The sequence below is a fragment of the Megascapheus bottae genome, chromosome 5, assembly GCF_031878675.1.
Source record: "Megascapheus bottae isolate mThoBot1 chromosome 5, mThoBot2.hap1, whole genome shotgun sequence".
Lineage (NCBI taxonomy): Eukaryota > Metazoa > Chordata > Mammalia > Rodentia > Geomyidae > Megascapheus > Megascapheus bottae.
In genome coordinates, this window is record NC_143513.1 from 80049329 (window position 1) to 80063086 (window position 13758).

Below are 13758 nucleotides of genomic sequence, written 5' to 3' on the forward strand. Positions count from 1 at the left end.
ATTTACATCGATGGGAACACAGGACTTTTGAAGGTTGGAACAGTGAAATGTAATTCACTTTGTGTGTGTGCATGTATGTGTGTGTATGTGCATTTCAGACACATATTTCATATTTCCTCTTTCATCATATAAATATCATCAATTTTACCTGTTACTGTAAGAATATAAATGTTTTAGGAGGATCTTTGTTATTATTTATAAAATTTCACAAACAGTATAATTCACTGATAAAGGTCCCTGGGTTTCTTGAACTCCATGGTTCTCTTTCCTTGCCTATAGACTCTTAAGAAAAGAAACAAACAAAACAAAATCCAACAAAAACACACATCCTATTCAAAAGTGATTTTTTTTCTCTTCAAGCTAAACTACAGTCATCCACAGCACCTTTTAGAAGTTTTGAAAATCCACACCTCCTAGTATTAACACAGATAAGATCCTGGAATTTAATCCCTGCCTTCTTGCCCAGCCCCAGGGTCTCTGAGCTAACTGGGCCTCCACTTCCTACAGAAAGGGACTTTCTTAGGGGGGGAAGGTAGGGCATAATTTGCATGCATCATCATCATCATCATCATCTTCATTGTTGTTGTCGTCAAGATTCATCCTGCACCTCAAACACACAAAAAGGCAGTTCAACTCTCATTTATCCCACACATTTGTGCTATAAACCCAGTTTGGGAAACCCAGTCGCTCTCCTGTAGGACTCCAGGGGAAAAAAAATCAAACTAAAATGATGTAGCCAGACAGACACACACATAGATATACATAGATGCAGAACATAGATACATGTAGTATATAGGATATACTCATCCGAAAGAAAGACAAAATGAACTATGAGTTCCTCAAGTTTCCCTCCTCTTCCCCCTGGGTAATTCGTCTGTTTAAGTAATCTCTCGGGCTGTTGTTCTGCGAGATGTAGAGACTCCTATTACAGACCAAGAAACACGACTGCTACCTTTTATTACTTCTGTGGATGGGGCAACTGATGAGTTCTGGACACACATGCAGAGGTCAAGCTGACATGTGTGGATGACAGGAAATGCAGCCTACCTGATAAAAGGGCCTTTCCTACCCTCCCCATCCTCTCCACTACTCCTTCCACACTTCCTCCTTCCTCCTCTTCCACACTTTCGGGTCCCCTCAGCAGTGCTTGTGCAAACACTTCTGAACTGATTGGAGACATTGGCTGTGAGGTCCTCTCATGTTAATAGGGCCAAGACCCCCTGCCCCCAAAGATCCACAGACATATCATCACAAACCTTAAATCCTCTCTCTCATCAGTTTCTTTAATAGCTCCTCAGTTTCCCAATCTTTCAAATCTCACTGGAAAGCTCTTTCTGCCTCACCACTGTTGGGATCTATTGAGAAGCCATAGACGTGGCCCAGCTATACAGCTGAAATGAACTATGTATTACCTCTAAAATAACACATTGAAAATTAACTGCCATCTACAATAATGATGCTTAACATCATCTATTACTGTTGGTGTTTAACAGGTATCTCTTTGAAATACCAGTTTAACAGTAATGGTAAAACCAATTTTTCTCTAAACAGCTCACAATTTATGTAATTTTAGCAATGAGAAATAACAAAAATTGTAGCATAGAACCATGGCAATGTCTGTACTGTATTAACAGTTGGTTTAACTTAGATTGGCTAGCATTGTAAGATTTTATTTATTACTTATGCTCATGCCAGCTTGAACTGTGATCCTCCTATTGGTGCTTCCTATCATACCTAGAAAGGTAGCAACACACCACTGTACCCAGCCATTATGTGTCTCTTCTAGCTGGGAATACAAATATATGCTGCTGCATCTACCCACTAATTGAGATAGAACCCTGAGAACTTTTTTGCTCAGACTGTTCTGGAACTATGATCCTTCATACCTTCATATCCCAGTTAGCTAGGATTACAGGCTTGATCTACCATACCTGGACAAATGTACATGTTAATGTTGTCTCTTTCCCTTATAAAAACACCAAGGAGATACATCATTTTTTGGCGGGGGGTGGGGAGGTTCAGGGGGCTTGAACTCTGGGCCTGGGCATGCTGTCCCTGAGCTCTTCAGCTCAAGGCTACCACCCTACCCCTGGAGCCACAGACCCACTTCCTATTTTCTAATGGTTAATTGGAGGTAAGAGTCTCAGGGCTTTGTAGTTCCTGGGCTGATTTGAACTGAGATTTTCAGATCTCAGCCCCCTGAGTAGCTAGGATTACAGGCATGAGCCACCACCTGGCTTGAGACACAGCTTTTTAAATAGCAAATTCTCAAAGGAATTTTGATTGGAATATCTTTGTTATTGGTTTCCAATTATACGCATATGACAAAAGGCAAAGAAGACGAATGGAATTGTATGATGAAATTGAATATAGTGTCTGTAGCTGACACTTTTTTCTACCTAAGTTTTCCAAGAGTACTATATTTTACAGCTCCCAGAAGTAAAATGTGATTAGAGTTATGATTGGAGTTAATTATCATTAGAATGATTTTTATATTCTATGCATTTGCCATTTCCTGGGTCTTACTTTCATTAGAGATATTAAGATTTAAGGTAAAATTACATGAAGTTTTCAAGAGAAAAATCATGAAATAAAAAAAGCTTCTAAGGTTGTGTTTGAACATTTTGTAATTTTTATTAGCCTCTGTACTCTTTGAATGAATATAAGGGATGCTTATATATATATATATATGTTTAATTTTTAAATACTTGAAAATCACTAACTGAAAAAAATGTAGTATTCTGACTGGAAAGAAATCAAATAGATAATCTAAGTGATGTAAATTAAATAGGATTTCTCTAAGTGTGTATTTTATTTTGCATCACTTTATCTTTGTTTCATTAACCTAGTCAAATGTTAAAACTCCTGACATATGTGCTATGTGCCATGTAATTACCTTGGAAAACAAATGCATAAGTTCTATATCTTATTCTACCCTCTTGATATTAAAATTGCTTCTCCAACACTCCACCTCCCCAAAACAAATCTCTACATATATGCTTTTTGTTATGAGTAGTGAGTAGTAAATAAAGAATTGTTCAATGTTACGTTTGTGACAGCATACAACAGGGGATTTTATTCAGGACCATCTTCACACCCGTCTTCGGGGATCATTGAAAAGAGTATGCAGACTTTGTAAGAGGGAAAGGTGATTTGGGCTCAGCCCTAAACACGGCACGATCAAGTGTGAATTCAGAAACGTCACAGACTGATGATCAGTGGATGGGAAATTTCTAGGGAAAATATTAGGTTAGAAGGATTCTGGGAAAAAGCTAGTTTATGGGATCCTTATTGATGGCCAGCTGTAGGGAAGATTTTTACCAGAGCCGGTGGAGGATGAGGGCTTTCTCCAGATTTGGAAGGGAGGCTAAGGTGGTGATCAAAAAGTCAAAGCTCTAGCCATAGTTTAAAAAGTAAGGACCCCATGAATCTCAGATAGAATCCAGAATTATGCCTTTTAAAGAGACATCAGATGAGTTCCTTTGATGTCCTTTTCAAACCATTTTATTGACATTTTCTTCATGTGGCATATTATGTTCCATTTAAACACCTGCAATGCAATGATTCTTAGAAAATTAAGAGCATTTTATAACCAACTCCACAGTCAAATTCTAGGCTGTCTCCTTGCCTTATCAGTTCTTTCAAACAAAATTAGGAGGGTTTCTGAATCTTTCAAGCCACTAATCTGCCTTTTATCTCCTTTCAATTTCCTATTCTGTATATAATTGTGTGCATGTGTTCTGTTTTATATAAATGGAATCACATATTCGGGTATCTTTTAAGACTTGCCATTTTACACTTAGTATACTGTTTCCAAACTTCAATCAGATCATATATAAATACTTCATTCCTCTTCATTTGCCACATAACATTCCCTTAGATAGCTATATGGCTTTTCATTTACCGGCTAATTGACCATTGGACATTTCCACCTAGGGCTAGTAAGAATGGTGCTGATAGGAACATTTATACACAGGCTTTGGAGGAACAAATGCTTCTTCCTTTCTTTTCAGTATGCTCCTCCGGGTAAAATTATTTGGAATACGGTAATTCTACATTCATTACTTTGAGAAACTATAAAGCTGTACCTCATTGAGTTCATTTCCTTTTATACTATGAGAAACACCAATCTTCAGCAGTGACTTGAACATCAAAAGTCAGGAGAAAAGGAGATGTTTGTGTGTTTCTGATAATAAAATCCTTAGAATTTACCAGATCCACTGGTAAATGAATACTTGTCGTGCCACCTTCTCCAGAGGCTGAGACTTCTCAAGTAAAAAAGAAAAAGAAAGAAAGAACAGAACAGAAAGGGTTCCATTAAATGTAAGTAATGATAAAAAGAGAGGAAAAAAGCAACTTTAGAAAATGATGAAATGCTAACCAATGAGGTGTGGTTAGTAACATCAGGTAGCAAGTGAGAAAATACGTGTTTTTAAGTCAACAGAGAAGAATGATTTCTAAAAGAATCAGCAATGGCCAGGAGTTTGGCCTAGTGGTTAAAGTGCTTGCCTAGCATCCATGAAGACCCGGGTTCGATTCCTCAGTACCACATACATAGAAAAAAGCTGGAAGTGGTGCTGAAGCTCAAGTGGTAGAGCTCTAGCCTTGAGAAAGTCCAAGGACAGTGCTCAGGCCCTGAGCTCAAGCCCAGGACTGGCAAAAAAAAAAATCAGCAATATAAGAAATGATGAGGATCTGATAAGAATTCTTTTAGTTATCTAGTTTGAGAGGGAGGATACAATAAGGTTAGCCCCAACCACTTTTTAAATTAAAATTCATTAATGATATACAGTAAAATGTACAGTCCCATGGATTTTGATTCATATACTGTTGAAGGAGTGCAAATAATGGGGATGAGTGAATGATCACAAAATAAAGTTGTTATTCACTTGTAATCCTAGCTACTGAGGTTGAGATCTGAGGATCACTGTTTAAAGACAGCCCAGTCAAGAAAGTCTATGAGACACTTACCTCTGATAATCTATCAAAAGAAAAACAAAACAGAAGTGGAGCTGCAGCTCAAGTGGTAGAGCTGTAACCTTGGGCAGAAAAGCTGAGGGATGGAATTCTATGCTGCCATCAGAAAGAATGGCATCACCTCATTCATAAGGAAATGGAAAGTTTTGGAAAACATCATACAAAGTGAAGTAAGCCAGACCCAAAGGAACATAGGCTCAATGGTTTCTCTCATTTGTAATAATCAGTACACATCTAGGATTCTCCTAGCAGATGGTTATAATAGCTCAAAATCTAGTACATAAGGTCATAGGATGAGACTAAATGAAAGGATCTCTAAGATATGGAAACAAGAGCTTTACCTTGTGTGATAGTTGTTCTTAATGTACTATGTTATTTCTCTTCTTTTTTTGCCCTTTGGTTAATTTCATATTGTTACTGTATCTGACTTTGGTACCTGGTAAAATATATATACATAAATGTTTATATGTTTATTTGAAATAGGAAAGGGAAGGGGAGAAAACAAGATGATTGGGAGGGGGTGGGGGGAGGGAAATGAGGTCAAAAACATGAGAAGTGTGAGAAGTAATGTACCCATTATCTGGTGAATGTAACTGTAACCCCTCTATACATTACTCTGACAATAAATAATAAAATTTTTCTTAAAAAAATGTAAAGAAAAGCAGAGGAACAGCCCTCAGGCCCTGAGTTCAGGCCTCAAGAATGCTACTAACAACAATAACAGCAGTGATAATTATAACAGTATTAAAACTCTTCAATGATAAGCAAAGAAACAGCCATAAATGTATGAAATATGATTTCATTGGGTACCAACAAACTTTATTTACAAAAGTAAGTAGCAACGTAAATTCAATCTGCAAACTGCAATTTGCATTGATCTATCTTGTTTCTTTGCCAAATTTGCCACACTGTGGTACCACATGCCTTCTTAAGCATCAGCTACCATGTCTCCATTATGGATAGTAGTAAGAAAAATAATTTTTAATTAAGTTTTTTTTAAGTTCTCTCAGAGAACTTCCTGTAAAATGTTCATCCATGGGCACCCACCCAGTTAGCACTTACCTAGAACCCAGTGGTAGAGATAGGAAACACAATTCTCCTACACATATATGTACTCAGCTAAAATAATGGGATTAATTACCAAAGACTATTATATCAGGTAATAAAATCCTAATCGTATCAACTTCTACTAGCCTTTAGAAATATCCATTATAATCTTCCTTCCTTGTAACAGAACATTTTTCTTCAAGTAAGGCCAATCTGAAATCTTAGTGTCTGCATCCAACTGAGTTTGCCTCTGAATTATGTTTACCTCTATATCAATCGAGATGTAATTCTTTGTAATTCCTGCAATGTAAATGAAATGACTGATGATTGATTGCCTGTTCTTTAGAAAAAAAATGTAGAAGAGACATACAGCCTCCTTGGTCCATAGCAATTTTCAAGTTTTCCCAGGACTGGAACCTGTATGACCCATGGGTTTGGCTGTCAAGTTGATCTCTCCTTTTCTATTCCCCACTCCCCATATGGCCACATGTGAGAAGAGTTTTCAGACTATCTGCCTGTTGTAGCCTGTATACAATCGTAACACTGTATACAATCGTAACACTGTATGCATCGATTTCCTGATGACACAGATTTGGGTATTTGAGGATTATGTATATCATCCAGTATACATAGATCTTTTCAGGATTTTTGCTGGCATAATTCCTTCAGAGTTGTTGTAGGATCTATCTGTCTGTCTGTCTGTCTGTCTGTCTATCTGTCTGTCTGTCTATCTATCTGCAGGCTTAGCTTCCACAAATACCTAAAACCAAAGTGACCAAGCCATTTGATCTTGACACTTTGCTTACTTAACATGATACTTTCCAGTTCCAACTATTTCCCTGCAAATAACATGACTTTATTTTTCCTTGTTACTGTGTCATATTTAATGATGATATTTTCTTAATCTTTGCCCCTGTTGTGGGGCACCTTTATTTATCCCACAGCAAGGGAGGGGAAGGTTAATGGAGAGGGTAAATGAAGAAGAATATGATGGCTACATTGTTTATGTGGATAAAAACAGAACAATGAAATCCACTTAAACTTTTTGGAAGGAGGGAGCGGGATAAGAGTAAATGATAGAGGAGCTCAGTTTGTTCAGGATCCAATGCACGCGTACAGGGAAATGTTACAAGACATCTCCTCTCTTGTACAACAAACATATGCTAATAAAAATCTTAAAAAGAATTCTTGTAGCTTAATAGTCTGTTTCATCAGACACTTGTATGTATAAGCAATTGCATCCAGCCAATCTGGTCTTGATGCAATTTGAGGCTGTGTCACTGTGGGTTTATATCTAATCACATTTATGTTTTGCCATTCCGTAATGGAAGTGAGACCTTCCAGAGAACATGATAGCACCCCCCTACTCCCCCCACACCCCCAATCTTCATCTGTCCTTTCATCATTCTCATAAGTTACCTTGAACCCCTGGGAAAGAATCATGTTTGGATGGGCACTAGTATTCTTCTTCCTATCAAAAGTTTTCTAATTTCTTCCAGCAAGGATTTTCTGAAGGTAGTAGAAAGTGTCTTGCTACTCTAATCTTACTTCCACCTAAGGCCCTTCATGTAACCCGTGCACACAGTTATCAAACCTTTCCTTTAGGGTACAGTTTTTTTTAACCTGTTCAAGCTCAGAAATTGGGAACGCCCCCATTACTTTAGATTGTTGACTGAAGCAGACAGTACCTTCCATTTCCAAGCACTCTCCCATTAATCTGAGCCTGCAAGCTGATGAGTTCTAGGTTGAGTTTGTCTGTGCCTTAGAGACTTTGCTGAACACAGCAAGAAGGAACTTGTGCACATCAGCTCTTCAGTGTTGGAGAACATTTCTCCTAACATAAAAGGTGTCAGTTGGCACTTAGTGGGCTTCCAAGGAACAATAATTGGCAATTTGAGCAAATATTTTGCTGTATGTTTCCAGCTTTCACAATCTGTAAAATCCAAATTTCCACAGCCTTAAGCTTATCCCAGTCAATTCTAAAACCATAGCAGATTTTTGTCTGAGTAGCCTATATTTAAGTGTGCTGACAAATATAGTATTACTTAGGATTAGATCAGCCCTGAGAGAGATGCTAACTAGAAGGAGATGTCTTTCTTTCCTACACAAAAGAAAATGAATTGTAGACTATTCCAAGCTGATATGAAAAACCAAATGTTCAAGCACACAAGTATATGTCTTTATGCAAGAGACACAAGGTAAATATTGGAGGATAATTAACAGTCCTGTTACAACTCCTACATTTAATATTAAACAGTTGATATTTCATCTTTGAGTCTGATTAAAATCTGTGGGCCCAACTTTACTTAATAAAGTAACATTCAATATTTATTGACTCCTTGGGCAAATTTTGGAAACCTGTGTATGATTGTTTAACCAGCAAGGATTTGAATTGGCAAAATTTATTTTAAGTGGATTTATTTCTTCTTCAAGTTTTCAATTATCCATCATCTAGCCTGAAGCTTTACATGAGAAATAATTTAAAACAGTAAAGTTAAATAGATTTCAAGGAGTGATAGATTACTCCCTAATCATGTATTTATATTTCTCCGCCCTTCTCAATCATATTTTTAATCTCCACAAAAGTGACTAATTCAATAATTTCAATTTTAGAGAGAAAAATTATTTGACCATTTCAAAAAACATTGGGAGAATTTAAAATTAGTGATGGTTGTTAGTTAAACCCTTTCTTTACCTCAAAAGGAACAAGATTAATTTTTAGTTTATAATGGTGACTACATAAGGAAAAGAAGAAAAGTGCTAATGGACATTTTCTCTGGGAAACAGATAATTAGGAAACCAAAAGAAGCATTTTAGGCTTGGCAGCTCCTAACAGAAGTGAACTGTGAAAATGAATGGCTTGAGAGTAATATACAGAACAGGAAGCAGCCTTGTCTTTGTTTATCCAAGGGCACCTATAAATGCTATGGCGTTTTGTGCCTGAAAGACGTTCATTAAACATTCCCTCAATGAGTCAGAAAGGGTAATTATCCCAGTGCTGGTAGTTCTTGCTTGTATTCCTAGCTACTCAGGATGCAGAGATCTGAGCATCTCACTTGGAAGCCATCTGGGGCAGGAAAGTACATGAGACTCTTTTTCTCCAATAAACTACTCAGAAAAAGCAGAAGTGGTGCTGTGGCTCAAGCAGTAGAGCACCAAGTCTTGAGCAAAGGAAGCTCAAGAACAGTGCCCAGGCTCTGAGTTAAAGCTTAAGGACTCAAAGAAAGAGAAGGGGATGGGGAGGAAGAAAGGGAAGGAAGGAAGGAAGGAAGGAAGGAAGGAAGGAAGGAAGGAAGGAAGGAAGGAAGGAGGGAGGGAGGGAGGGAGGGAGGGAGGGAGGGAGGGAGGGAGGGAAGGAGGGAAGGAAGGAAGGAACTTAACCATCTTTAGTTATTAGAAATGTTCATATTTTATGCAAGAAAATAGCAGTGTGTCTGTTTGATATTTACACATTCTTTTCACTCTTACTATTAAAGAAATATAAGATATACCAGGTCTTATGCTTGTAATCAGATATATAATCTATTTTACCTACATTTTCTTCCTGACTGTTGTATTAGTGCCTGATTTGTAAGAAAGTATGCTTTCTTTCCTCATAGGCATTAACTTAAAGGTTACAGGTACTCTTCAGAGCAACCTAAATCTTCCTTAATAAATATCTCTACTGTTTTTCTTATAAATATCACCAAATCTTTCTGGAACTTATTTTTATACTTTAAACTTCTTTCCTTTCCTCACAGAAAAGTATGATTTCTACTTCATCAGCTTTACAAATAAAACAATTTTTTAGACTTGTTTCCCATTAAACAATCAACAGATCGTTTAGATACTCTACTAATTTCCTCTGTCATTGAAGACATTAATCAACGGTATACATTAGTCACATCTTTGAAATAGCGTAAATTCTAAATGCGCCATTAAAATTCTTTGGTTTCCGGTAGACAGTGCTACAGGTCTGGGACAGCAGACTCCTTATCTTTGAAGGCTCAAATGGTTGTTTGTACAAGATAGTTGCACTTATGTGTCCAGTTATTGTTGATCATCATCACACTTTCCCATAATTTTCCTCCATTCCTCTAACACCTTTCGCTCAGTCATGTCCCGTCTTCCACTCCCTTCACCACCTGTGATCACTGCATTTGTCCATTCAACCTCACCCTCCACCTTGGCTGGCTTTCCCAATTTATGTTCAGCTCCCTGATGTTCATTTTGTCTATTAATTGTTCAAAGGGCTTACCCCATGGAGATTTACCCTGCATATACTACACTTTCTGTCATCAGTATTTCAAAATAATTTTAGAAAAATGTCATCAAGTTCATTCAAAAATATCAATCAACAGTGCACACTATTGATTGAACATTGCTGAGTGTCGGGAATGTCAGCTTTACCCTGATGTCATTATTCGCACCCTTGCTTCTCTTGGGAGGTGAAGGAATGAAATTCTTATTTGTAGAAGAGTTAGAAAATGAGGTAAGGCACACCAAAGTTGAACTACACTTAGACAAGGAAACATTCTCTACTATCCCTTCCTGGACATTAATTCAATTTGAATTTGAGTCAATCCAGTAATAACTGGAAAGTCTATGAGACTCATCTTCAGTTATCTAGCAAAAAGCCAGAACTGGAGCTGTAACAGTGCTAGCTTTGAGCAAAAATACCTTAGGGACAGCCACAGACACATACACACACAAGAATTATTACTGTATTTTATCAGGTTGGGGCGGCATTCCTTCTTAACCATTTTACTTAATGTATTTGAGTCTTCCTCAAAACTGTCCTCTTGTGCAGTCACTGTCACCATGCACGTAGAACAGCCCCAAATCCTGTGACAGCCTAAGGTCCTTCATCTAGGAGTCAGAGTCAGCCGCTAAACACTAAATTCCTAGCCATTATATTCTATTGCTCATTAGAATAACTGCACTTATAACTAAGTGGCAAATTCTTAATTATTTTCAGGTGAAATTGTAATCACTGCTTGAAGTGATCAACAAAGCAGTCTAGCACTGAAATATAATCAAATATAATCAAATTCACTAAGTCAGACCAAATAAGGAAAAGCAGAAAAGTCAAATTGGCTCAATTTGGAGCCATAACTTTTAGCATCATTTCGTGTCTCCAGTTTGCATAACAAACATGCTGTACCTGTGTCACATACTGACTTTATATTCTTCATAGGAGTGAGTGAGTAAGGATAAGTTCTTTAAAACATCTGTTCTTTTTATATTCATATATATATATAATTTTGAAGTGTTTTCTTTTTCACAGAGGAAATTTGGAGCACATTAGTAATTATCGCTATTTCTTTTTTATTAAGGAATTTAATAATATTGATTTTTACATCGTATTTCAAATGTCATGTTTAATAAACAAGTATTCAAGAAGGGAATCCCTATATACAATCACTGGCACTTAGATTTTGAACATAATTAAAATTAAGCTGAGACTTTGTATGTCATAGGTACATATTAATGTATGTAATAAAACATTATGACATTATGTCTCTGACCAGTGTGGCTCTACATTAAAAAATAATCTGTTCCCTGAAAAATTCTTCCCCTATTATCTTATCAAATATACTTGAAATTCCCATACCTTGCTCTCTTCAGAGGTGAGGAATTAAAAGCAGTTACTTATAAAAATGCAGAGGCTCTCCTAAAGATTGACACATTAAGCCATTATCAGCCATCAACACCTTAGCAGGAATTAGTTGATGGGATGCCAAAGGGATCTTGAATGAACTATAAAAAAAAACTATCCCATTGTCTAGTGTGCCAGACCAAAATGGAGCTGATGAAAGAACATCTAGACACATTTTTTTGTGTGTGAAAAAAAATTTAATATGCTAGGGCAAAAAATCATGGTGAATATGACCCTATAGAGAGCATGCTTCCTGTTTGCATGGGATAGGAAAGAAACAAGTTCAGTATTTTAGTCATCTTTCTATTTTCCTCTGTACATTCCCCCATAATACTGGTTTCCAACTAAAATGGGGAAACAAGTATTAGACACAAGACAGAGGAAACCAAGGAAGGGGAAGGGAGAGACAGAGCATCTCAGAGCCTTTAAGAAAGCTGTTGGGGACTTAGATGTGAGGCAGAAGTATAAACATGCTAGGAAAGACAAAATCATAGTCCATAGCTTGTGAAAGGGTATCAATGTATGGGAATTAATGCACCATCTATCTGGAAAATATCATGTAACCCTTCTATTAACTACAATAATAAATATATGGAAAAAAAGTATGAAGTGAGTGGTGCATGGACCAATTAAGAGTTATCCTTTGTTGCTGTATTACTACCTTACAAATCTAACTATAACCCCTCCATACTCCAATAATAAAACTTAAATATATAAAAGTATTTAAGTAAATAAAAAAGAAAAGCAGAGGTGACTAAGTAAGAAATAATATTATTTGTAAAAATATTTAAAATAATTTTTTAAAGTTTAATGAAGAATAAGATGTTTAATAAGACATTTTGAGATTTCTCTTAAGATCTTTTTTTTTTCTTTTGCCAGTCCTGGACCTTGAACTCAGGGCCTGGACACTGTCCTTGGACACTTTTTTGCTCAAGGCTAGTGCTCTGCCACTTGAGCCACAGCACGATTTCCAGCCTTTTCTGTGTATGTGGTACCGAGGAATCGAACCCAGGACTTTGTGCATGCTAGGCCAGCACTCTACTATTACGCTACACTCTTGGCCTCAAGTTCTTTTTTTTTTAAATAATTTTTCTTTTCTTTAACTATTAGTCATATTAAAGGTTTCAATTCAACATGTTAGTTTATATACATAATGCATCCTGATTCGTCTCATTCCTCTTACCTTTCTCCTTCTTCTGCATCTATCCAATGCCACCTGTATCTTCATATTTACCAGTTCCATTTTCAGCTGTGTTCACTGATGATTAGAAATGTATTTACTCACCATTCCTCTCTCCATTTGAGTAATCCTGCCCTTAACCTCCATTCTCCTCAGACAAGATGTGTTTCAATATCCTGGTAATCATTCTTTTAATATGTCTATTAATTGTTTGAAGAGGTTATGCCAGAGAAATCCATAGCTTCCATACACCATATTTTAGTCAGCTTGATCATCTTGCTTACATAAGACCATCTTCTGTTTTCATCTATTCTTATATTTGACATCTAACATTCAGTTAGAGGAGAAAAAAAAATAATGTACCTTTTATCTATTTGAGCTGGATTTACTTTATCCAATACAAATTTTTCCAGGTTCATTCACTTTCCTGCAAATGGCATAATATTATTCCTCCTGATGGCTAAACAAAAACTCTACTGTCCATAAAATATATTATATGTATACCTTATTTTATATTTTTCAGCTACACAGCATCTAAGTTGTTCCCATGGCTAGGTTGTGGTGAAGAATGGGGAGATGAACACTGGTATGCAGGTGTCTTTATTGTATCTGACTGGCCATCTTGGATAAATCTTGGATAAACTGCTAGATCATAGAGTAGGTTTTCAATGTGGGGAGGGTTTCAGGGCAATATCCATACTTCCTTCATAGTGATTACATAAACTACATTCCCACCAACAGTGCCACAGGATTCCTGTACTCACATCCTGGTTAAAATGGTTGATGTTCTCTTCCTTGATACAGATCATTTTTGCTGCAATGCCATGGAATCTTGATATCATTTTCATTTTCATTTCCTTTGTGATGAAGATATAGAGCATTTCTTTGTGCATTTATTTAATTATTCTGTGAAATG

At 36.7% G+C, this 13758-nt stretch overlaps 1 protein-coding gene across 1 annotated transcript in view; it reads left to right on the forward strand.

Annotated features, from left to right (window-relative positions):
- The window catches only part of Cntnap2 (contactin associated protein 2), a 1438942-nt gene that overhangs the window by 805269 nt on the left and 619915 nt on the right, over positions 1 to 13758 (forward strand). The window lies entirely within an intron of this gene.